Source organism: Pinus tabuliformis, chromosome Q, assembly GCF_031772625.1.
Source record: "Pinus tabuliformis cultivar Carrire ecotype Pingquan chromosome Q, CPIR1, whole genome shotgun sequence".
NCBI classification, from domain to species: domain Eukaryota; kingdom Viridiplantae; phylum Streptophyta; class Pinopsida; order Pinales; family Pinaceae; genus Pinus; species Pinus tabuliformis.
In genome coordinates this window covers 1,133,311,478-1,133,337,133 of record NC_142296.1, presented here as the reverse complement: position 1 = coordinate 1,133,337,133, position 25,656 = coordinate 1,133,311,478, and the positions used below count along the sequence as shown (strand labels likewise).

At 39.0% G+C, this 25,656-nt stretch overlaps 1 protein-coding gene across 2 annotated transcripts in view; it reads right to left on the bottom strand.

Annotated features, from left to right (window-relative positions):
- Nucleotides 1–25,656, bottom strand: part of LOC149223535 (uncharacterized) — a 316,798-nt gene that overhangs the window by 158,967 nt on the left and 132,175 nt on the right. The window lies entirely within an intron of this gene.

The window sequence follows — 25,656 nt, the reverse complement described above, 5'->3', positions numbered from 1 at the left end:
GACCTCTTGCAATAGTTTGCATTAAACATAATCAATAGTCCATTGTATCAAAAACTTAATTTTTCAAACCTCCAACAAATAGCCTACCATTTCTTTAACTCCAAACCTAAGTATGACACTAGGCTACTTTGAGTCTCAAGATGTGTTTCATGACAAAAATTTTGATATCAATGTGGTTATGTGCACTTGCAATGTCCCCTCCCAACCTCTCCTCACCAACAATATGTGTGTGCATGTGTATTGAAAAGAACTAAAGCCTAAGAGTGGGGATCCTAAATTGATCTCTAACTATAGAGGCAATGGATTATAATATGCTTACAAAATCCCTAGCTTAAAGAATTAAATCTATGCTCAAGAGAATAATGTGGCCCAAACAAACTGATTTCATTGATGTGAGATATATTTTGGAAATTTATTAACAATTTGGGAAGAGATGGAACTAGCTAGAACCTTTAGTCAAGAAGTCGTTTTCATGAAAATAGAATTTGGAGAAAATTATGATATAGTTGAGTAGTTGTTAACAGTGTGATGGCACCATCTCCTATTAACTTTTGTGGTTACTCCAAAAGTGTTTACACCATGCTTCGGGGTGCTTCATGTGATGTGGGGTGTATAGTGTTTTCATTACCCATGGTTGTACTGTGATGGTATACATATTGGAATTACCTTGCTCAGGAATTGCTAGACATCGTCACAATGCTTATGTGGCTCACTTCCTTGGAGCATTGGAGACCTAGGTAGCTCGGAGTTTCTTTATGTAGCACACACATGGTGATTGGTTGCTTGAGATGATGATTCACTTTGGAGGAGGGACATAGGGCATATTGGAGGAGGGGAGTAAGCCTTAGATAGCATGGGAACAATTGATTGCTTGAATGGAGGCTTGTACTTGACTTGAGGATGCTTGGGTTAAAGAGTAATAATGTAGGTGTAATGGACCTGGAGGTACACATGGCTTAGGAGTTAGCATTAGAGCTCTTTCATTTGGAGCATTACCTCCAAGATCTACAAAAAAAATAAGTTCAGTTATCCATGTACAAAAATTAGAAGAACTTGAGGACACCATCCAGTATCACCTTAGTGGTCACCCCCCTTGCTTTAGGTCAGCTCTCCTCCAACACAAAATTGGATTCCCTAGATCAATCAGTAATATGTCCTACTAACAGAGATCTGAAAATTGGATTAGTGATCTAGTGTGTTTAATAATTTTCTTTAGATAAAAGGATGAGAAGACAAGCAAGACTAACTGCCTTGTCCTTTCGGCAAATGGAGCCAAATAATTTCTTGATGAAGGAATTCATAATGCAAAGGAGAAATTAGCAAGTTATATTATACATGAGCATAACCAATTAAATCAACCATATTGATACAAGAAACTGTATTATAAGCTCATTAAGATGCCATTTCATATCCTATTCATCACCAAGAAGGATAAGATTCAACCATTGAAGTAAAGAGCACAACAAACAATCAGTAAACATGAATGAACAGCAGCCTTTACCTTCATTAAAAATACCAGTTACATTAAGAGATCCAGGGGGCTAAAGTTAAACACCTCTCATAAAACCCTTCTCTAAAAGACATAACAGCCCACAAAAACATTTGTAACACATCTAAAATAGAAGATTTACCAGCAAAAGATATATTGGCAGTCTATGCCTCAGTGTGATCTACAGCCCAGCCAAGAAAAGCATATTTTATCAAAGCCCTTCCTCCCTTTCTACCTGCAAATGGAAACGTCCTCAGCCTTAAAGGGGGGATTTCCACCCCTTAAACTTCTGATCTGCAAATGAGTTCTCCATTTATAGTTTCATTTGCAGCAAAAGAACTTTCCAGAAACTCCTAGGGTGTCCTCTTCTAGAGACTTCTAAGTAGGGTGCTTCCATCATTAGTGCCAAATACTTCTAAAAGAGCTTCTAGATGCTTCTATGTGGGGTACCCTCCCTTCATGTGAAGACAAGTGTGTTCTAGAGATAACTGTAGAGGAACTTCTTTTAGAAGCTCTTTGATCAACCTTGATAAAATATCATAAATAACACTCTAGAAGGTTATGGATCCATCCTGAAATAAGTTCTCAAATTATCTTCAAGGTAAGGTTTTGGTCATGAGGGATCTTCTAGCAACTTCCTCTCCAAAAATATCAATAAAAATCCCAAAGAAGGTGGAGTGCTTCTCTTGTTTTCTACTCATTTTGAGTCTTTGACAAATCAAGATATTATCAACATACCTAAAGGGTGTGCCCGTGCAAATGTTTGATGATAAATCTTCTTTAGAAAAGGAAAAACTCTCCTCAAATAGATGCCTTGACCTCAAACATTGTTCCTACAATCTCATCATGCTAAACATACAACTTTTCCATGAAACCTTTGCACTAAGACTATGAAATATGCCATCAATAATGACTCTCAATGAAGATAATTCATCAGGATACATAGAGCAGTGCTTCAAAAAATAAAATCATCCATCAAAGAATGAGATCATCCTCCTCTAGCCCCAATGCTCAAAACCCCGTACATGTATGGGTACTAACAATTGGCTCCATGTGGGGACTGCACAGTTTTGCAAGGTGAAAGACGACTACATAATCTCTAAGGGATGATGTTATGCATGATGTACTTGCAAAGAAGAAAGGTTTGGCATAGGGGACATGATGGATCCAAACCTTCATATCTCTGTCACCCCCATTACTAATGTTCAATTCATATATATAAATGCAACTCCATAGTCCAGAGTGCTCATTGTTACCACTTCGACTAGCATCCAAGTAGAAAAAGCCCAATCCACAGATGTAGCCTTGGCGTAATTAATAGAATTTATATCATTTTCCCTTCAATACAACCTCCTCTTCACTTTTGGTCTGCTCAGTAAAGGACAAGGAGGGTATCCCTTAATTATACAATGATTCTGTAAGCCTAAGAAAATAAATCTTAAGGTGATTGACCACAAATTCCAGGACTTACTTTAACGATAAATAATTAAATCCAATGGAAGATATAGGTTTGCAAGAAATAAAGAATTCAATATTTAGTGATTTAAAGCTTCATACAAGTTGATTTTAGCATTAAGCATACATCGCATAAATCCACTTAGATGTTAAAGCAAATAAGATATTTCATATTTGTGGATCAAACTCAAATCTGGTTTTATGTCACTTAATAAAGGCAATTTCCAAATTTGAGCCTAATGATGAAAACCACATGCTCAAACTCCTCCACTAGTCTAAACTTAAGCTCAAAGAGATTACAATTCCAAATATTTATGATATGCAAGATGTAAGACCAGATTTGTAACAACCAACGACAACCAAAGTAAACGATGAATTCTTTAAGTATAAACTTCGTTTAATCCACAATTTTGCTATATATATATTAAGAGACAAGTACAAAGTGTAATTGCAACTATGCCAAAGTAACTAAACTTGTTCAACAATTGCAAATCTAATTTATATCATGCAAGAGTAAATTCAATATTTGTTTAGTTAATAAAAAACAATCCATGTGCAAGCCCTAGAACCCTAACTACTAAAAATAGCAGTGTCATGAAAATCTCTGCATGTCATCCTAAAAAAGATCATTGGCATCATGAGTTTTGAAGGACCAAAAATATGTAATCACCTCTGACATGTGGACCTTGGAATTCTAGTTCCAAAGTACTAAAAATAGCAATTCCTCCAAATCTAGTGAATATTCCTATGAAATGGAGTCTGATCACCATGAAATCTTATGCACCTAACACTAAGTACCAACCTGATGAAAGCTAGTTGGATCTTCACCCTCTAGTTGTAAAGGCAAATTTGGGGTTTACCATCGCTACATGCAATCATTCTACGTTATCCTCTAATAAGCTTTGTTCTTCTCTAAACAATAACTTCCCACAATAGGATCCACCTTCAACCAATGTTGCATAACTCTCTGGTTTCTTGTGAGTTTTCTACCTTTTCTAGTTTTTTAGATTGCCAAGTTTTTCAAGTCCATGTTTACCCTTGCCAAGCTGTTATTGATTAATTCCTGCATTTTTTTATTTTCTGAGCTAATAACGACTTTCGAGCTTTTTTCAAGTCTGACTTCTGCAACACTAACCTGGAACCATGTAATGGAGGAGGTACAAGGTTCCACACCCTTTACACAACCTGAACACACTCTTAGGATGTCAAGGGTGAGATATTTAGGTTTAGGGAAGATTAGGCAAAGGGCCACCCCTCATGTTACAACTCAAACTGTCTCTTAATATGAAAAGTCATGACCCCAACAGGAGAGCCCAGGAGCAACTCACATGCAAGCCACCCACTGTCACAGTGGCCTTGTGTAATGTTCCAAATGGAGAAAATTCGGAACAAACAGTTCCCATAAAATATCTACTCATAAACAGAAGATTGCCATGTAAAATATAACATATAAAAAGCATGCAATTTCTATAACATGATAAGCAGAAACAATCTCAGCTTTATTATAATAAATGAATTGGGGTTTTACATGCTGGAATAACAAAATAGCTGAGATAGTTTGCCTCAACAAATCTACAATAATGCCACAATGGGCCTCCCAAATTAAACTGAAAATCACTGCAACCTGTGAACCCTGAATGGATCCACCAAGGGAAGAAATGGGCGCTCGCCCACTCTCACTGAATCACCTGAGGGTTTCTGTCCTGGGGCTACTGCTGAAGTAGAGAACCACGTTCTCAAACCTCTCCACAAGAAGAAATCTCAAATCCAAGATGTCCTCCAATGGTCTCCTCCTCCTCTTTTATAGATTTGATGGACTCCTCTAGAACCTTCTATTTTATTATTATTTTAATCATGAAGCACTTTCCCCTCTTTTATTTCAATTAAAATATTCTTTTTAATGTGGAAAAGGGGTAAATTGGCCACCTCGTCTCCTTAGGTCATTGAAACTCGTATCTAACCATCCCATCATGTAGATCATCTCATTCCGGTTCCAATGAGCTATTACATTGAGGTGTTCCATCAATTAATCTCCCCGGAATGCCACCTCGAGCATAAGTAATTAAGTTATGCCCAATAATAACATTGATTTTTGAAAGTTGTCTAAATGCAATGAAATGAAAGGAAAATTGCGTGGATGATGGAATATGCCAAGCGAATGCCATCAAATCCTATAAAAACTCCTCAAAACTCCATCGAGACCCCTGACGACATAAAACCTGCTCCACTGACCTGGCCATCCCCTACCTTGGGAATCCACCTTGGCTGGACTATGAAGAAAAATAAAAATGGGAACATGACACCTTGCCCCACTCATTAGACTAAAGTAAAGGAAATTATCCTAGTCTAAGGGGGTGTCTCTATGGTCAATCTAGCTAGATTGTGTAGAAGCATGAATATTAGTTTGCTTAAATTGATTATGAGAATTATCAATCAAAGCATCACTTACATGGAATGTGAAGAAATGAGTCATGCAAGTTAATAGTTTAACAAATTACCAGTAGAACACAAGTTTCAGTTTGTGGATTAAGAGTTAATTATAAACTTGTGTTTGGCTGCAAGCAAAATAAGGGTTAAATGACACCATCAACACATTGACTTCTATTTTAACCAGATTTGTAAAACCATGATAAGCCAACAATGAAAGATAGCATTAGGATATCACCAGTCAAGATAATGATCAAACATTCAAGTACTCTAACCCATATGTGATGAATTATTCATAATGTATGCTCAATGTGTGAGAGAACTGACCAGTCTGCTTAGTTTATACCATCAAGGCAATCAAGTGATTATCCAACAACAAATGTATCCAATCATAAGATGCTACTACTCAGAAAATACACCAACAATTATTAAAAGTAGGTTGTCCACAAGATCAATTGGAAAATGAAATAATTATTGACAAGCTCAATATACCAAGCGGTTACCCAGCCTTGCTAAATGTGAATTATCAATATTGAATACCAATTATGGAGCGAAGATTCATTTCAATGTAAAGGTCACAAGTTGATTTGTACACTATCGTGGATACTCCATTGGACAATTCATCACAACATATCTGATATATTATACTTAAAAATATGAAATCTACGCTATTAGGGTTTATTTCTCTTTAGATTTCTAGATCTATAGATTAGTGTTTATAGTGTGTGCATGCAAATTAAAATTTATGCAGAAAATAGAGAAGAACGAAATAAAAACTCATGAACCACATTTGACACAAGATCTATCTTGGCAAACCCTTTCAGGAGAAACCCCAACTGAAAGGTGGGGCTACCCTACTCTCTTTCTCTGAATACAAAATGGATGTCAATACAAAAAAGTATGGCCTGTGGCCCGTGGGCTGCTACAATGCAAAAATCCTCTCTGTGTTCTCTCTCCCTTGTTAGTTTTTGTAGAATTGGATGGTGTTCTAGTCTCGAGACTTTGTGAAAAAGCTAAAACACAAGAGTTCTCCAAAACCCAGAAACGATTTCTAACTAGACCATAATTAAAAATTTCCTAAGTCTAACTTAGGAAAAGTGGTTAATTAATAGGAATTAATTGAGAAATGTGAGAATTCTCTAGAAACTCACACAGATCAACTCAGAGATGATCTCAACCATCGATTAAGTTTTAATCGTGGTTGTTGGAGTTCTAGCAGGAGATTATAAGTAGAGGTCAATGGGTAGATGAAGAAACACACTTGGAAGCGAGTTTCCTTTGGCAATTCGATTTTCCAGAGAGTAACGTTCTGCCGCAAGAGTTCGAGCAAGAGAGAGGATGCAGAGATAGAGAGGGGGAGAGACAGTGAGTCTGGAGGAAGTTTTCCAATTTCGTAGAGTCAACAGCAGAAGGGTCATATTTCCCAAATAGTTTGCGCAGAGCTAGCGCATATAGCTTCAAAGGGAGGTCGATTTTGCTGAGTGGAAGGGTGATTCAGTTGTAGTTGGTTCGGAAAATCTCTAGGTGGCCAAGCGAGTCACTTCCAGAGGCAGAGTCAGCCAGGACGTCATCTTTCTAGCAGTTCCGAGGCATAGCGATTTAGGGTATGCTTGTTGATTTCTGGTAGAATTGGATGTGCTCTAAGCCACAAAATTTGCAAGGAGGCTAGGACACATGTATTCCAAGAACCTAGAAATCGTTTTGGGAAATTCCACCCGGAGACAATTTTATTAAAATAATTAATTATTTTTAATGGATGCCTAAGTCTAAACTTAGGAAATTAAAATTATTAAAGGGTAGTAATAAAATTGGGTGTGAATCTTCTAGAAAAAGACTGAGATCAAGTCAAAATGATTTGAGCCATTGATTAGAATCTAATATGGGTCGTTGATTACTCAATGAGAAGATTATAAGGACTTCGATGGCCATTTGGAAGACACATTGAGTGAGATCAAGAGATCGATTTCTCAAGAGAGCGGCACAGCAGTTTCCGAAGAAGTCATTGAGAAGATTTCTTGCAATGAGGGGCAGGGATAGTTTTCTGGTTGGAGAGTTTCCTAATCCTGGGATACATTGCAGGGGAGGTAAAGAGAGAGCCAGAAGAGGCAACGCAAAGCCATGCTGAGGGGACGCAAAAACTAAGAGGAGATTCAAAATTTGCTGAAGAGTCGAGTTCTAGAGCCAGAAGCTGGGGTGTGATACCGGAAGGGCCAAGAGTCAAAGTTTCGGAGGCAAATTGACCAGCAAGAAGGGTGACGCAGAGCCGGTGAAAATTCCTAGACCGGAAGGAACCCCTATTGCAGCAAATCTGAATCTACTTCACCTACTTGATTTTTAAATTACATTCATCAAGTTATTCTTCTGAATACTAAAGCAAATTACTTTTGTAGCCTACACTAATTAAATATTTGATCTCATGAAACAGAAAACAAAGCAAAGAACAAGATACATAGGACACACTTATTTTTGGACACAACAATCCCCGGAAAAACCCAATGTGGGAAAACTGATGCAGCAGCTCTAAGGGTTTTACTTTTATTATTATGCAGGAGAAATATCTGAATACAAATCTAGGATGCTCATCTAGCAATACTTTACAAAGAAAATACTGGCGGAAAATCTGAGTGAATTTTACATCACTTCACTAGGCAGAATTCTGGCTGATCCGGCACAAGATTGGCTAACCCCGACTATTTTTGTGTCACCTCTCCTGCCCTCTTCGTCAAGTTTCCTAGTTGTTCTAGCAATTCCGGTAGTTCCGGTTGTTCCCGGCAGTTCCGGCTTCTTCCCTCTGCGTCAACTTTCCAGGATATTCCGACTGTTCCCAGCAATTCTGGCTTTTTCCCTCTGCGTCAGCTTTCCCAACTGTTCCGGCAGTTACGGTTGTTCCTGGCAATTCCGGCTTTTTCCCTCTACATCAGCTTTCCCAACTGTTCCAACAGTTACGGTTGTTCCTGGAAATTCTGGCTTCTGTGTGACAGGCAACTTTTCTACTCTGTTGGCTCTCCCTGCTTCTCTGTCTCTGTTCTCCGAAAATTCCTTCTCTCGGATTCTCACTTGCTCCTTTGCTGCAAAATGATCACTTAGTTCAAAATCCTTAGCAAACCCTGCCCTAGGAATCGAATTCTTGATCAATTCGTTCTCTCCGTGTGTGTTTCCAAATGAACCCCAAGCCTCAATTTTATACTTTTCTTGTTGAGTCTTCAACAGTCGAGATTAAGTCTCTAATCAACGGCTAAGATTAAAACATGACTTGATCTGCCTTCTAGATCATTCTCACCCATATTTTGATTAATACCCATTGTTTAGACTTAGGGACCCCATTAAAAATATTAATTATTTTAATAAAATACAATCCGGGTGGAATTTCACCAAACAGTTTCTGGGTTCTTTAGATCATGTACCTTAGCCTCTCTACCAATTTTCAAAGCTAGAGCACTTTCGATGCTACCAAAAACTAACACTCCCTCTTAGCGAGGAAAGTGCTCTAGCAACAATGTCCATCTGCATGCTGCTCTGTTTATGAAGCACTTCCTTTCTGCACTATTGTTGCCACCAACATTGTGCTACTATTGCTACTGTACTGTTGCCCATGACATTGCCATTGTTGCATCTGTACTACAACTCCCTCTCAAACACTGCATCTGCTATGCTGCTTTCATTGCCACTGCTAACACTGCATCCGTACTACAACTCAGTTGTTGAGAGAAGCAACTAAAAAACATCCAAGATTAGTTGAAATTAACTGTTTTCAACATAATACAATGAATGTTGGACTCTCACTATTGTTGATTCTGACCATCTAAATCTTTTGCGCTGTTGCTGACTCCTGCACTGTCGCCAACTGTTGGGTGTGGAGCCTGATTATCTTCTATATTCAAAGGTATCGAAAATATTCACTGTAGGGGGGTCCGGCGAGGGGGGCAGCTGTGACCTTTGGGAGCCCCCCCCTGGCAGGGGGTTTCAGGGGCAACGCCCCCGAAGCTAAAAACAGCTGTAAAATTGCCTTGTAAAAGTATAGTAATTTCTAGTCAATCTGGGCCGTTCATTAGGCAGATGATCTGACGGTAGAACTTATGTTTAGTTTAGGGTTTTTTGCCCTAGAAGGCAACCCCTCTCTTTGTATGAGGGCATTGTATTTCAGGCTGTGTGATAGATGTGTATTCTGTGTGAGCAGGAAGTAGAGAGGTGAGACTGTGAGAGAAAACAGAGGATATTACAGCGGATCTACTATAGGTTGTGTCTCTTCATTTTGCTGGATAATAGAAAGGAAGGACTGGCTGTTCGGGGTGGACGTAGCCCAAACTGGGTGAACCACGTATATCTGTGTCTCTCTTGTTTTATGTGCTTTCTGTGTTTATATTTCTGCAATATTTTATGTGTTCCATTGCTCCATAATATATAATATTCTAACACCAACCTTGCTCTGCGTTGATCAGTCTCTAGTCCCCATCTACTGCATCTGTCCTCCAAACACTCCACTACATCATCTGACACTAAGTCCATCTCACTACAACTGAATCTTGGGCTCCTATAGTAAGGAATTGATCCAAGAAGTGGACTCCTCAAGGATCCTACCCACAAGTAGTCCTCCCGACTACAACTTGATATCACCCCATCTCCCTCCTGGAGATGCATGGGCACTCATGGCATATTCATCCTCATCTATATTTGCGGCTGCAACCTTTGGATCATGCTTCTCGTCCTTATCCTTTTTCTTCAAAGGACATTAGGATGCATAGTGGCCCATCTCGCCACAACTGAAACATTTCACCTTCGAAATGTCCTTCCACTCTTGCTTCTATTGTCCCTTTCATGCTAGAGCTACGTTCTCCTGCTCCTTCTTTGTCTTTGTGCCACTCCCACTGCTGCCATTGAGGTTGACCTTCTCTAGGTCCCTCCTTAACTCCTCTTGTTGAAGAGCCGCCCACATCTCCTCCCATGAAGGTAGTTTTTCTCTGCCCAATATGCTTTGGACGAAAACATGCCATTCATCTGAGACTCCATTAAGGGCTATCCTCACCATCGCGGTTGGCTGAGGAGTGGACACTACTGCAACAACCTGGTCTCTAGTGTCTTGAAGATGCTGAAGATAGAGGTTCACCCCTTCTCCTTTTCGCATCAAATTCTGCTACAACTTCTACTCCAAATACATCTTCCTCTATTCGAAAGAGCCTTCATACAAATAAGACAAGGCTTCCCACATCTCTCGGGTTGTATCCTTGCCCTGTAAGTGTGAGACCACATGATCTCGAACTCCATCAAGAATGAGCCTCTTTGCCTTCCACTGCTTGGCCTTGTATTTTTTCTTCTGAACATTGTCAGCAGGAATAGCCACAACACTTTTGACGTAGGCCTCGAGATCGTATTCCTCCAAAATAGCCAAGATTTTGGTCTTCCATATGACATAGTTGGAGGCTCTATCTAACCTGTCCTGATCTTTGAGCCCATGTGATGCAATCTCACCCAACTGTTGAATTGACTCCTCTAGTCAATGCTTAGCACAATTTCCCAACAAGTGAGAAATTCAAACTTTCTAGCAAAAAGTTCTCTGTGGAGAGAATTCCCCTACTATGTGTATTCGTCCTTTTCCAGCGGATTTCTGCCCCGGCAGAAACTGTGCCCTTCTAGCATTGTGTTGAGGCTCTGCATCACTCCCTCTGCCTCTTCAAGCTCACAATTCAGAAATCGTACCTCTGTCAACTCACTCAGAGAGAGATTTCCTCGGATCAACTTCCCAGCAAGTACTACGCAATCCCTCCAAGGGGATTCAAATTGCTGCCAAGTGCAGCTTTCAACCTCACTGCTTGGCACTGAATCTGTTGTTCCCTGTTTCAAAATCAATGCTCTAATACCATGTGAAAGTTCATAGACTAGAAGGAACCCCTACCGCAACAAATCTAAATCTACTTCACCTACTTGATTTTTAAATTACATTCATCAAGTTATTCTTCTGAATACTGAAGCAAATTACTTCTGCAACCTACACTAATTAAATATTTGATCTCATGAAATAGAAAACAGAGCAAAGAACAAGATACATAGGACACACTTATTTTTGGACACAATAGTCCCCGGAAAAACCCAATGCGGGAAAATCGGTGCAGCAGCTCTGAGGGTTTTATTATTATGCAGGAGAAATATCTGAATACAAATCTAGGATGCTCATCTAGCAATCCTTTACAGAGAAAATACTGGCAGAAAATCTGAGTGAGTTTTACCTCACTTCACCCAGCAAAATTCCAGCTAAGCAGGCACAAGACTGGCTAACCCCGACTATTCCTATGTCACCTCTTTTGCCCTCTGAGTCAGCAGTTCCGGTTGTTCTGGCAGTTCCGACTTCTGCCCTCTGCATCAACTTTCCCGGTTGTTTTGGCAGTTCTGAATCCTGCCCTCTGTGTCAACTTTCTCGACTGTTACGGCTGCGCCCAGCACTTTCGACTTATGCCCTGTGCGTCAGCTTTCCCGACTGTTCCGGCTTCTGTGTGACAAGCAACTTTTCTGCTCTGCTAGCTCTCTCTGCCTCTTCGTTTGTATTCTTTGGAAAGTCCGTCTCTCGGATTCTCACTGCCCCTCTGCTGCAAAATGATCACTTAATTCGAAATCCTTAGCAAACCCTACCCTATGAATCAAATTCTTGATCAATTCATTCTCTCTGTGTGTGTTTCCAAATGAGCCCCAAGCCTCCATTTTATATGTTTCTTGTTGAGTCTTCAACGGTCGAGATTAAGTCTATAATCAACAGCTAAGATTAAAACATGACTTGATCTGCCTTCTAGATCATTCTCGCCCATATTTTGATTAATACCCATTAATATTTTAATTTCCCTAAGTTTAGACTTAGGGGCCCCATTAAAAATATTAATTATTTTAATAAAATACAATCCGGATGGAATTTCACCAAACGGTTTCTGGGTTCTTTAGAAGTCATGTGCCTTAGCCTCTCCACCAACTTTCAAAGCTAGAGCACTTCCGATGCTACCAAAAACTAACAGATCATATTCACTGTGACATTGAACTGCATAGGCTGACGCAGAGGTGGTGTGGGGCTTGCCATCGAGAGCCTGGATCCGTATTGAATCTCCAGTGATAGTGTGAGGTATTTTTCACTAATTTCTCTGCCAATCAGATTCTCTCTATCGAATAGCCAGTAAGGCATCCAAAGACTGTATTCAAAAACTACTGCATAATAATACAAACCCTAAGTTGTTGCACCGGATTTCCTACATGCGTTTTTTCGGGGACATTTGTCCAAAAACAACGGTGTCAATTGTGTGTGTGGCTATTTCTTTTTGCTCAGTTCTTGTTTCCACATATAATTTAATTAGTGAAGGTTGCAGCCGTATTTACTTCGATATTTACAGTGTAACACAGTAAATAACTTGCATGAATTAACAAGTAGGAGAAGTAATATAAGTTTGTTGCAGTAGGGATTTGGGTTTCCAAATTTTCACGCTATGCAAGCACTGCACAGAGGCTCACGCAAAGGTTGTACGAAGAGCTAGGTTTGCCAGTGGTCAAAGCTGGATCACACATGGTTTTGAGGTTTTTGCCTCACAAACATTTCAGCCAGATTATTTTGCTGATTCGATTGCCAGTTGAGCTTCCAAAGATTGTACTCATAGTTTCTCACTGCTGCTTAATAATAAAACCCTTAGTTGTTGCATCGATTTTCCCACATTGGGTTTTTCCGAGGACATTTGTCCAAAAACAATCGTTTCATTTTTATGTGTGTGTGTGTGTCAGTGTTTTCTCAGTTTCCAGTTTATCTTCCACAGTATTTTATTTTGTAAAGAAACTGCAGTGTGATTAATTCGGTATTAATCAGTAAATTAATAAATTGTTAATTAGTTAGAAGAATTAATTCCAATTGTTGCATTTCAAGAAATTTTCACATGGCATCAAAGCAAATTTGTTAGATAGGAAGCTTAGAAGTGGAAGGGAGAAACTGTCCAAATTCAAAGGGCGCCTGCCAACTCAATTTCCAGATTTGTGCAGAAGTTGACCACGCAATTCGAATTGTTGGGTAGAGATTCGATTTTTCTGGTGAATGTGGCTGGAAAAAGTCACAGAGCCTAGTACCAGTTCTAGTAGGAAGTAGTAAAGTCGGGAAGCAATTCCAATGAAGCAAATTAGTATTTTCACTGAATAAATTCCTTGTATGGGCACAGAGGATTTTGCAGCAGTTTTCTAGAGCAGAATCAGTGTTGGGTGGAAGAAAAAAGTGCACACACAGAGGGAGGATTTTCCAAATTTTCCTAGAGGGTTGCTAGTTCCAATTTTCTATAAGAGATCCATAATTTTCCAATTGCAGAAACTTGTGCGAGTTTGCCACACAAGCCAGTTTGAGTTGTTGGGGTTACAGTTCGTGTGCCAGTTTTCGGAGAAGGACATTCGGAAAAGACGAGCGAGAAGTTCCTAACATCAGTTGAAGGTAGAGCGAGGCAGACAGAGCAGTTCTGCACATTCCAGAAGGGAGTGCGAGTTTCAGAACAGATAGTCGAGCAGGAAAACAAGAGGTGATTCTAACTTTGAGTTTTTGCAGAGATTGCCACATTCGGGCTTAGAGATCAAGACAAATTGGATGGTACCTCCAACTATGTTATTTGGAAGGTCAGGATGCCCTTTCTCCTTGATGAGCATGCTCTGTGTTGAGAATTCAGTAGGACAATGTATATGTTAATTCTCTTAACTTGATAACTGCTTGTGTTAGCTTTTTACTTATTAGCTTTGATCTTTGTTAGTTCAATATGAAATACATCAAACAACTACCAAAACAGTAAGAACAATGACACGGTATGTAGGCTCCAAGCCAGGGCCAAAACCCCTCCTCCTGAGGGGAAAACCCGTAAAATTTCTTCTTATCTCTTAGATCTTTCAATTGATGAATACCATGACCTAAAATCTGACTATGAAATTAGTCAAAAAAATTGCAAATGTGTATATACAATATAATCTACAAAGGCTAATCTAAAGAGTATGAGTAAATTTTCATCTTTGCTTAGTCATAAATTAGGTCTAAAATAGAAAGATTATAACAATGAAGAACAATAGTTTGAGAGCCCAAAGCCAAAAGTCCTTGCAGGAAAAATCAAAAGATGAGGTCTTGAAAATTAAAAAATGTGGGTTCTTCCTCAATTACTTTTGAAGAATAGGTTGGTTCCTCCAAGAACTTCCCCTCACGCTTGAAGCTTGATCCAAGAAAAAATAAAATCTACACAGGTTCACATAGACAAATTAGATCCATATGGGTTCAATCACATGCAATGATGAGAAAATCTTAGAGATATATTGGACATCAACTAAAGCGTTCTCTATCTAAAGCAAGTAAATAAACCTCATTTGAATGTAAGATAGCTATACATCAACACAACTTGAAGAGCATAGTGAAATGATTAGAAAGATGAAAGCAAGAAATCAAGATATTACCATACACATGAGAATAACACCTCAAATGTAACCCAAAGTTTTTTTATTAATTGGAAGCAAGGACACAATCCAGCGGAGTCTCCTTAAGCCCAATAGCTCGTATCGAGATTACAAAGTGAGAGCCCAAAGCTCCTTTAAATAGAGATTGAAAGCAAATCCCAATGAAACAACCATGTGACAAGTGGACTTGGAGATGATACCAAGGTAAATCGAACTCATGAGAGGAGCCAAGTGTGTCTTCATGCAATTCAAATTCCTCTAGCTGGCCCAACAAAATCCTCGTGGAAAAGTCGAAATGCCAAGTGTGAAGTGTGAAAAATCATCAACCGGAATTCCTACTACAGCAACTGATGATATTTCTCTTTGTAAAATTCCTTCAAACAAATTACTTGAAGTTTCCTACAGCAAATATAGAAATACATACACTACAAAATTCACTTAATTAAATTATATGTGGAAACAAAACACTGAGTAAGAAAGTAAATGCAACACAATAACATCGTTATTTTTGGACAAATGCCCTGGAAAAACCCAATGCGAGAAAACCGGTGCAATAGATCTGAGGGTTTATTATTATTAAGCAGTAGCAAAATCAGAATACATCTCTGAATACCTCAAGAGTTATTCAATTATAGAGAGAGAAATACTAGCAAAAAGATTTGTGAGATTACCTCACACAATCACTAAGAAAAAATCTTGGCTGATCAGGACACTCGATAAGGTGCCTCTGGCAGCACCTGCGCTGCCTCTGCACAGTCCTCACGCAATCCCTGCATCAATCTTTCTAGGCACTACATCACCCAGCCAGCTAATCGATTTGTTGCCCGGAGTCACTGCTCTCAACCTCCGAGTCTCCAACCCTGGCTCCCGTCTTCTGAAACGGACTCTGCCGCAAAATTTTGGACTCTCTCTCACCCTTTGCGCTATCTCTGCATGACCTTGCGTCAGCCTCTGCGTGAGAGCTACTGCATCACTCTCTGCCTCTCTCTACTGATGGTTCTCCGGCTGAGAGAATCTCTCTGTGGATGTTATCCCTGCCCCTCAACTGCAAGAAATCTACTTGATCAGAATTTCCTCTTGAGAACTTCTCACTTTAGAAATTCGATCTCTTGATCTCTCGGTGTGTTCTCCAAGTGCCCATCAAGATTCCTCTTATAATCCTCTTGTTGATCAATCAACGACCCAGATTAGATTCTAATCAATGGCTAAGATCATATTGACTTGATCTCTCCCTTCTTCTAGAAGTTTCATCCACAATTTATATTACTACCATTTCATTATTTTAATTTCCTAAGTTTAGACTTAGGGTCTTGTTGACCCTGCAACCTACACCTACCTACAAGTTAGTGAAAAAAGCCTTCAACCCCAAAAGGTGTGGTTGGTGGCAGGGAACCCAGAGAAGGGGCTGTCACACTAATCCTAACTCTCTCCATTTAAGCTATCTCCTAGGTTAACTAAGGCGGGTGGTCCCTAATGAAAAGTTAAGTTAAAAGATGTGAGTTTCTAAGAGAGCGTTATAGTGAAAATGGATTATTTTTAAGGATTTATGAGCAAATATGAAGTGAGCAACTTGAAATAACAATGTCAATCATTAATATGATTAAAAACCATAAAATCAGTGTCTTATAAGGAATTTGCTCAACAATTTAAAAATATATTTGCTCAAAGAAAAATGCAATGCTCTCAAAAGAGAAAGCAAAGTAACCCTGAAAAGTAAATAAGAATTGTTAGCACAAGATATGTAAGATACAAAATGTTTTTGAGATAATCAACTTTATAAATCAAAATATGTGAAACATATCTTTGCCAAAACCCAAACATTAGTAATTAACTTGGAAATGTAAAAGAAATGAACTGCTAAACCAAGACATCAATATGCAATTAGACTTGAAGACATGAAAAGAAAGCACTTGTTTAAAAGGATTACAATACTTGCTTTTGGAATAGACTTTGCATATGAAAACTCAAACCATCAAGAGACAAGTAAAGTAAATGTAATGGAAAGTGCTCTTGGTTAATTTTATTAATTATCTCTACAACAAGATTACAATTTAACTCTTCAATCCTCAGACCTCACCCTCGCCCAAAGATATGGATCTCACAATGAGGAGTTAATAAAGTAAAGGATCCTTAAGATGTCTGCTTCAACCAACTCATGTTCGAGGTAAAATTTTAACGAGACTTGGGGCCTTTCTATACTAAAATTCCTAGATGAAATGCATGTAAGTTTTTTCCTCAAAATAAAATAATGCTTCAAAAAAATTGATTTGCAATGCTTGAAAATGAAATAGTGTTCAACATAAGTTGCAATTGTAACTTCAATTGGAGGAATAAAACTAGCTTACAAGTGTTGCATGTGTCTCGTCAATGAATTAAAATGACACAAGTAATTTGCTTGAAAGTAAAATTTGTTTCAAATAGACAATGACAATAAATTGTTCCAATATTCAAGATAATGATGTAGCTTAAAAATGAAGCATGTATTCAAGTGCTCATAACACAACTTACCAAGGTAAATGGTAACAAATCAAAGTTTGTTAAGAATATAAAATGCTTGCATGTAAAGGATGAATTGCCCAAAGTAAAGTGTAAGCTTGTAGCTCCAAGCAACAATGAGATAGAAAATGCAAAGCTGAAATGAAATTGTAACAAACTTTAACTTAAAAATGAAATGTGATAGTGAGGTTGTGTTAATTCTCACTTAAAGCATGCATGTAAGTGAATGAAGTGTGAAAGTTTAAACCATGCAAATATTAATCCACCCAAGAGAAGTCTCCCTCTAAATGGAGAGAGAGGATACCATGGGAGAAATCCCAAGCTCCCACAAGCAAATTAGATATTTTATTAATTGTACAACGAGAAGAGAGCCCTTCAAAGTCCTCAACTAAATTTCAAGGAGAGTCTTCACAATAATTGCTGGAAACTTGGACACTAGACCTCCTTTTTGAGAAAGTGATGACAAAATTTCACAAAACTTATGCAAGGGAAACAAGGTGAAAGTTTCCTCCAAATGCCCACGACTTAGAGAGGAAAATGGGCAGCCCTCTAGTGAACTCAACTTTGGCCAAAATAAGCCTCAAAAGGGCTCATGGCATCCTTGGAAATCCAACCCCCAACACTTGCCAAAGGTCCTGCAAACACTTGTTAGATGTTGCGGAAAGTTGCTCTTCAAAATCTATCACACAAGAGTTAGCAAACAATCCAAACAATGGCTAAAAAATAAGTTAAGTATTAATGGAAAAATCAGCAAGATAAAATGTATATGTACAATTATAATTCACAAAAGGCTAAGCTAAAGAGTAAGTAAACTCTCATCTTTGCTTAACCATCTTCAAGCTCTTAGATAGCAAACGAAAAAAATGATGTACAATGTTCTTTTTAAAAGAGATTTAAATTTAGAAGTACTCGACTTGTGTACAAGCTATGTTCCAAAACCCCTACAAAACCACTTTGTAAGATAAGACTATGAAAGCTCAAAGAACAAATGAGAGTTCCTTTAAAAATGTATCAAGAGTGGGTTGGTCCCTCCAAAGACTTCCCTTCATGCTTGATTATGTACTTCCAACAAGATGTTCCCTCTACAAAACTTCAATTAAGAATTAGTTCCATATAGATTTAGCAATAAACAATGATAAGAAACTTTGGAGATTTATTTAAAACCAACTAGAGCATTCTATACCGAGAGCATACTTCTAAATTGAATGTCAATGCAAGATAGCTCTACATTAACAAGTCTACAAGAACATATGGAAACAAATTATACCAATGATCAACAATTCATCACACTCCCAAAGGAGTGTTAGGATATTCCGACACATAGGATATAGTTAAGTTCAACTTGGTCTAGCATAGAGTTAGGTTAGAGTTAGGTAAAGTGTGTTTCTTTACCGTTGTACATTTTGTAACTTACAATCCGACGGTCACGATATGTAGTGATCCGACGGTTCACTCTCACCTCGGTATTACCGACACTTGATCCGTGGCTTGACACCCGATTGGTCCATGAGTTCTATTTAAAGCGCATGGAGGGTCATTGTTCGGGTAATCCGTGCATGAGAGAAGCTTATGTAAATTTTCATTCTTTGATTAATAAATTGCCTGTAGTACCCACGTTGGGACAGGCCGTGGACTGTTTCCCTCCTTGCACTCTGAGGGTTTTAACCACGTCAAAAATACTGGTGTATTGATTTGAGATCTGGTTGTGAGCGGTGTCCTTTTGGTATTCTTTCTGTGGAACTTACCCTGTAAATTCCTACATGGTATCAGAGCTATTTGAGGGCCGCGTCCGTTGGTGATCCAAATCTGAAGCCGGTAGAACTGCATGCGGCTGTCGTTTCCTAGATCTGTTGTTTCTGACTGCTTTCGGGCCGAGAGGACTGCTCTGTTGCGTTCGGAGCATCTGTTCCAGTGAGGAACCCCTTTCGTTTCATGCGAAAAGGTTTCCGGTAGCCCTAGCTGCGTCATTTTTCAGATCGGGAGGTATACAGTGTTTTTTTTTGCAGTTTACTGTTAATTTCTCTCTGCTTATTTCGGTCTCAGTTTATTTAGCCTTTTTTTTAACCGGATCTATACCTTTCATTTCTGCGTATGCTCTTTGCCCTGCGACTCTGTGCGATCTGGGCAAATCAGAAACAGAAAAGAAGGATTTTTCTCATGCGTATGCTCTTTTCCCTGCACCTTAGTGTGATCTCGGAAAATCAGAAACATTGAGAAAAATATTTAGTTTTTCGGCTAAAGCTAACCTTGAGATTTTTTTTAAAAATTTCTAGTTTTTTGGCTAAAGCTAACTTCGAGCCGCAAGGTTCGTTTTTCTTTGCATATTCGTGTTGGGTTTTGTGTTTTGTGTTTTGTAGGGAAAAAGAGCTTTCTCAAGGCAAGCACGCAAATCGAGCCCCCCCCCCCCCTCTCTCTCTCTCTCTCTCTCTCTCTCTCTCTCTCTCAAATTTTTTGTATAGATCAATTGGTTCAAAGCTATTTTTAGAGAGTAGAGGTCTTGGGTTCAAGTCTCCATTTTGTGGGGGCGGATTTTTTCATTCCCGCACATTCGCGCACTTTGCCGGCAACGTCAACAAGTTTTTTTTCAAAAAGCCATAACTTCTTCATCCGGAAGCCTTTTTCAGAGCCGTTTTTTTTAAAACCGCCTAATTTTTCGAGATCTATCCGTTGGTACACTTACTTTCAGCATCTTCAGCTTCAGTTTTTTTTTAAAAAATGGAAAGTCCATGCCAAGTCATTCTTGACAGCACTAACTACTTCCAATGGGTAGAATACATGGAAGATTTACTTAGAAGTAAAGGTCTCTTCAGAATAGCCACAAACCAAGAGAAGAAACCAACAGATGAAGACAAGGCGGCAAAATGGGAAAATAGACAAGATCAAGCACGTGGTTTGATAGGGATGTCTATTTCTCCTGATCTTAGATTCCACATTGCAGGACTTGAGACTCCTCATGAAGCATTAGAAAAACTTGCTAAAGTTTTTGGGATTAAAAATGAAATTAGATCCCATCAACTTGAAAATGAGCTGCTTACTTTGGATCCTAATAATTTTTCTTGCATTGAAGATTTCTTGTCCAAATTCAAGACCCTTAGATATCTCTTGGAAGGTGTTAAAGTTAAGAAAGATGATGGTAACCTTATTTATTCCATCCTTACTAAGTTAGGACCAGCCTACTCTGTATTTGTTTCCACTTTCCATTCTACAAGGGAAGCTTTCATTTGTCAAGGACAAGACTACAAGGCCCCTTCCTTTGACTCCTTTTGTGATTCCTTAATAAGAGAACAAGAAAAACTCTTACACCTTGGTCTTCTTAATCTTGGAAACTCTTCCACGAAAGCGTTAGCCGCCCAGCAGCACCCAAATTCAAAGAATCCTAAGAAGTCATATCCTCAAAAGAATGGTCCTAAACCATCTCAGCCTCAAAATGAAAGATCATTTCAGCAAAATGATAAGACCAATAAAAACAAATGGAAGAAGACTGATAGACATTGTAACTTTTGTAATCGAGATGGCCACTTAGAATCTAAATGCTTTAAGAAGATGGAAGCCTTGGAAGCCGCAATGAAGAAACATAACATCCATCTGGAGCCTACTTCAACTTCAACTTCCGGAACGGCACTTTCTGCATGTCATCGTCAATCATCTCAGTCTGGTTATGCATTAAATGTATCTTCTTCTTCTTCTCATTCTCATGAGTGGCTCATTGATTCTGGAGCCTCTTGTCACATGGCCAAAAACCAAGCCATGTTTTCTTCTTTAAATGATTGTAACACCAAAAATATATATATTGGTGATGATAGATCTCTTAATGTTGTAGGGACTGGAACTGTTCATCTAGACAATGGTCAGTTCAATGATGTATTATGTGTTCCAAACTTATCCTGCAACCTTCTATCTGTCTATCAGATAACTCATTCAGGTGAAGGTAAAATTGTTGAATTTTCACCTCATGATGTTGTAATCAAGGATCTAAAAGATCCTAAACAGATTCTAGCTACTGGTCTTGCTGATGATTCCAAAAGGTTGTATAAGTTTCACAACTTTGGGTCATCCCATCTTCCCTCAGTATTTGTTGCTCATAATGATGAAGTGAGCAAACTTTGGCATGAGCGGTTTGGTCACTTAAACTATCGCTCCCTTCAGCATCTATGTAAAGAAAATATGGTGACAGGTCTTCCTATGGTATCTTGCAAAGATGGTGTTTGTTCCGGATGTGTACTCGGAAAACATCATCGGGACAGTTTTGACAAACGTGCCTCTTGGCACGCCTCAGCCCCTTTACAGCTTGTGCACAGTGATTTATGTGGTCCTCTTCCTGTTGCTTCATTCTCTGGCTGCAAGTACTTCTTAACTTTCATTGATGATTTCTCCAGACGCACTTGGGTATACTTCTTAAAACTCAAGAGCGAAGTATTTACCACTTTTTTGGCCTTCAAAGCATTTGTTGAAAAACAATCTGGACATCAAATTCTTAAGCTAAGAACTGATAATGGTGGAGAATATGTTAAAAACGCATTCATCAACTTTTGCACTGAAAATGGAATTCAAATGCAACATACTGTTCCATACACTCCACAACAAAATGGTGTAGCTGAAAGGAAAAATCGCACCTTAAAGGAAATGGCTAATTGTATGCTGCAATCTAAAGGACTCAGTCTTAGTTTTTGGGCCGAAGCAATTAATTGTGCAAATTATATAATCAATCGCACTCCTACTAAGGTTCTAGAGAATATCACTCCAGAAGAAGCTTGGAGTTCCATTAAACCAGATGTAAGTCACTTTCGTGTGTTTGGAAGTGAAGCATGGGCCCATATTCCAGATGAAAAGCATAAAGCTTTAGAACCTAAGAGTGAGAAATGTACTTTTGTTGGATATTCTGAAGATGTAAAAGGTTATAGACTTATTCCATTTAAGTCCAAAAATGTTATCATTAGAAGAGATGTAAAATTTGATGAAAATAAATCGGCCTGCGAGCCTAGTCCGGCGGATGTGCCACCTCTTCCTATCTCTTCTATCTTTGAAAACATTTCTTCTTCTGATGATGAAAGCGAGGATGATAATCCTCCCCCACCTTCTCAGGATCCTCAACTTCCAAGATGGGTCCGTGCTACTCGGGATGCAGCAGGTGATCTTGCCGGTGATCCTACAGATCAGCGACGTACACGTTCTCAGTTTGAAAGAGCCTCTTCTTTACTGGCTCAAGCTCCAGTAAATCATGATCCTGACACTTTTGCAGAAGCTTCAGGCCATCCACATTGGGAAGCAGCTATGAATGAAGAATATCATTCATTAATGACAAATGATACATGGGATCTTGTTCCTCTACCAAAGGGACGCAAACTTGTTAGATGCAAATGGGTTTACAGAACCAAGTATGGACCAGATGGGAAAGTTGATAAACATAAAGCTCGTCTAGTTGCTAAGGGCTTTTCACAGGTTGAAGGCATTGACTACACTGAAACCTTCTCTCCAATTGCCAAAATGAACTCTATCCGCCTTGTTCTTTCCCTTGCTGCCTCTTTAAAATGGGAAGTCCATCAAATGGATGTTAAATCTGCCTTCTTGCATGGGGACTTGCAGGAAGAAATCTATATGGAACAACCCAATGGCTTCATACAAACAGACTCTAGCCTCGTTTGTCGACTTAAGAAATCCCTTTATGGCCTCAAGCAAGCTCCTCGGGCTTGGTATGCCAAAATGGATAGCTTTCTTTTAGAATCTGGCTTTTCTAGGTGTCATTCTGACAATACTGTCTACACCAAGAAAGTGGGCAACTCTCTTATCATCCTTGTTCTTTATGTTGATGATCTTATTCTTACTGGTAGTGATCCCAACCTTATAAACCATGTGAAGTCCAGCCTTAAAAAGAAATTTGAAATGACAGACTTAGGACACTTACACTATTTTCTCGGTCTTCAAGTCTTGCAATCCCAAGAGGGTATTTTTCTTTCCCAGTCCAAGTATGCTTGTGATATTCTTCGTCATTTTCACATGGAAGACTGTAAGCCAGCCCCTTCTCCCTTTCAGTCTGGAGTCAAACTTTCAGTCTCTTGTACTTCTCCTGAAGTTGATGCTACCTTATACCGTCAACTTGTCGGAAAACTCTTGTATTTAACCCATACTCGTCCTGATCTTTCCTTTGCTGTTGGCCTTGTTGCTCGTTTTATGCAAAACCCCCGTGAAAGTCATTGGAAAGCAGCTAAAAGAATACTTCGTTATGTTCGAGGTACAGTACAGTTTGGGATTCATTACAGTGCCAAAGCAGCTCCTCTGTTAGTTGGTTTCACTGATTCTGATTGGGCTGGTGACCTTGATGATCGGAAGTCTACTGCCGGTTATGTCTTCACTCTTGGTTCAGGACCTATTACATGGGCTTGTAAGAAACAGGCTGCCATTTCTCTTTCGTCAGCAGAAGCACAGTATCGTGGTGCCATGGAAGCTAGTAAGGAAGCCTTGTGGCTTCGTCAGATCCTATCAGAGTTTGGCTTTGAGCAGCAACATCCACCCACACTTTGGTGTGATAATCAAAGTGCCATTCAGCTATGCAAAGATCCAGTCCAGCATCAGCGCAGCAAACACATTGAACTACACATGCACTTCATCAGAAAGCTCATTCATGACCATGTTCTTGAAGTGCAATATTGTCCAACAGATGATCAGGTTGCAGACATCTTCACAAAGGCTCTCACAGAGGCGAAGTTCACTAAACTTCGATATATGCTTGGAGTTCAGGAAGTTGTCACTAAGGGGGGATAGGCTCTAGTGCCTCCTTCCTTCTCCTATTGTGTCATATTTGTAAATCCTTCAATCCTATCCCAAGTTGTTCTTAAGGGGGGATGTTAGGATATTCCGATACATAGGATATAGTTAAGTTCAACTTGGTCTAGCATAGAGTTAGGTTAGAGTTAGGTAAAGTGTGTTTCTTTACCGTTGTACATTTTGTAACTTACAATCCGACGGTCACGATATGTAGTGATCCGACGGTTCACTCTCACCTTGGTATTACCGACACTTGATCCGTGGCTTGACACCCGATTGGTCCATGAGTTCTATTTAAAGCGCATGGAGGGTCATTGTTCGGGTAATCCGTGCATGAGAGAAGCTTATGTAAATTTTCATTCTTTGATTAATAAATTGCCTGTAGTACCCACGTTGGGACAGGCCGTGGACTGTTTCCCTCCTTGCACTCTGAGGGTTTTAACCACGTCAAAAATACTGGTGTATTGATTTGAGATCTGGTTGTGAGCGGTGTCCTTTTGGTATTCTTTCTGTGGAACTTACCCTGTAAATTCCTACAAGGAGGAACACCTCATGAATGAAACGCGAAAGTCTTTATTGATATTTCTGAAAGTGTACAAGGCAACAGCGCTTCCGCAAGCACAATAGCTAGTAACAATATGATAAAATGAGAGCTCAAGGCTCTATTATATAGAACTAAGGGAGCCAATCCCAATGTAGGAGTGATTAAACAAGTGGCATGAGGTGACAATCCCAAAGAGAAATTCGAATTTGTTGAATGGAGCTCTAATGCCAAGTGTAAAAATCGAATTCTAGCAAGTGGACATCATTTTCTTCTTCCCTTATGTGCCCAATTCGAATTTTATGATGGAATGACAAGTGTATATGGGTGGTAACCCATGTGGGGACAATTTCCCACAAAAATCTCCACCAAATATTCTCTCAAATCCTCCCAAATGTGCATTAACTTCACAAATTCGAATTTCCAAGTAAGCAACTTTCTCATTTAATGCCAGAAATTCAATTTTATTTGAGCACATGTCACTCCCCCGCAATTTTCCATCTCATTTCCACAACATTTAGTATGTGTGGATATTTATTTTTCTCCATTTATTTAATTTCTGACTTAATTAATTGCCAAATTTCCTACTAAACTTAGGAAAAGTGGGTTTTGAGGGTTCAAAACACATTTTCAACCCCTCGAAGTGTGTCATAGTAGAAAGTTGGGGGTGAAAGATGTAATTTTGATTACTCATACCTCATACAACTTCTCTAGATTACACTTATTACAATTTAAATACAATTTTATTTGCAATTTTTGACCTGCGGGAAATCTAAAAATATAAAAAATGACTACTTAGACCTAACCAAATTCCACGAAATTTGTTGTGTGATCTAGCATGGTAATATACATCGACTCTAGACACTAAGATGTATCAGGGGCTCAATCTTCAAACCGTCACTGAAGCTTTGGAGTAAAACGTGAGTGAAAAAACTCAGAAAATTATCCGCCTCTTAAAAAAAGAGATAATTAACTAGATAAAAAAAAACACTCCAAGGTGTGCTCATTTTTTGATCGAGTCCCAACATCCTAGGCCTGTTACAAACTCAAACCTCAT